Here is a 1933-nt window from a genome sequence, read left to right as displayed (position 1 = left end):
TTAGAATATCCAAAATGTAACCAACTGTCTTGTGGGTATATTTTAGCTGGATGTCATAATGCTTTATGTATTTCAATATTAATACTTTCAAACAGGGCAAATATTCTAACATTTACTAGGGACTCACTAGTCTCTATTGTCTTACATTTGGATTGATTTGACAACAACCTGTCTCACCCACAGAGTTTTGACTCCAAAAACACATCTAGGATGCAGACAGATACTGGAAAATCAGACATCCTGGATGTTCGTCCTGTCTCTAACTACCTGAGTGAATTTCAGCAAATCATGTCCACTGAGAAACAAGAGGTTGGGCTAATTGCTGACATTACTCTTAAGAGTACATGCCCCTACAATTAGGTTGGCGCAAAAGTAGTTGCAGTTTTTGCCACCAACTGAATACATCCTTTATATTTTATTTGTGATACTTAGAATTTACTATAAACATTTTTAAACGATAGGAATTGGTTTTTCTTTCTTTTTTTTTTTTTAAGTTTCTTTTTTTTTTTCCATTTATTTATTTTATCGCATTTTAGGTTTTGGGGTATGATAGAAATTGGTTTTTCTACAACAATTCAGCATCATTCAAATTGCATTTTTATGCATCTTTAATAAATGTATTCTTACTACAAAGCAGTTGTTGGCATGCCTATCAATTTGAAGTTATTTGTGAGATTTTAGCTTTATCACTCATTCATTTATCATTTAACAGATTTCTTTTTATAATAATTTCCATTAATAGAAATTCCTATTCCTTTGATAATAATATTTTCCATTTAACAGAATTTCCTTTTCTTAGAGAAAAAAAAGCAAATAATGTGTCATGTTTTCATATTATGGAATAATTTCTTCATTAAAATAGCAGTACCATTCTCACTATGGCAGTATCATTTTATGACATAATTTTTATTTTTTTTTAACCATAGAAAGTCTTTAAATGAGAAGAAACATATTGGAATTACGTTAAACTTTCAGTAACATTTCAAAGAGCCAGCCATAGGGTCCTGGTGGCATCCTTATCACCAGGGTCTGCAGAAAGCTGACTCTCCTGCTGGTGCTCGGTGAATGCCAAGTCATTATAATAGAGTGCATTGTTGGAAGGTGGGAGATGAATCATTGGGAGGGACAGGCCCAGGGAGCATCTCAAAAGAATCTTACTTGATATACTTTTCTATATGCTTTATTAAGCATTTTTATTTTTTAAAAAATTCTACTGTAATTTCAAGTATGTGATAATTCTAATTACTAACTACTTGACACAATAAATATACTTAAAATTTTAGCATTAAAATTTATTTTATGTCCTTTCAAAAATTTTATTTTACTTTAAGTTCTGGGGTGCATGTGCAGATCTTGCAGGATTGTTACATAGGTATACACATGCTGTGGTGGTTTGCTGCCTCCATCTCCCTGTCACCTACATTAGATATTTCTCCTAATGTTATCCCTCTTCAATCTCCCCACCCCCTGCTATCCCTCCCCTAGCCCCCTACCCCCCAACAGACCCCAGTGTGTGATGTATCCTGTATACAGTGTCCCTGTATCCACGTGTTCTCATTGATCAACACCCACTTATGAGTGAGAACATGCAGTGTTTGGTTTTCTGTTCTTCTGTCAGTTTGCTGAGAATAATGGATCCAGATCCATCCATGTCCCTACAAAGGACATGAACTCATCCTTTTTTATGGCTGCATAGTGTTCTATGGTGTATATGTGCCACATTTTCTTTATCCAGTCTATCATTGATGGGCATTTGGGTTGGATCCAAGTCTTTGATATTGTAAACAGTGCTGCAATGAACATACATGTACATGTGTCTTTATAATAGAATGATTTATAATCCTTTGGGTATACACCCAGTAATGGAATTGCTGGGTCAAACGGTATTTCTATTTCTAGATCCTTGAGGAATCGCCATACTGTCTTCCACAAT

The sequence above is a fragment of the Sapajus apella genome, unplaced genomic scaffold (assembly GCF_009761245.1).
Source record: "Sapajus apella isolate SASKATOON/1434 unplaced genomic scaffold, GSC_monkey_1.0 scaffold4, whole genome shotgun sequence".
NCBI lineage: Eukaryota > Metazoa > Chordata > Mammalia > Primates > Cebidae > Sapajus > Sapajus apella.
The sequence above is the reverse complement of the archived record's forward strand: the minus strand, read 5'-3'. Positions refer to the sequence as shown.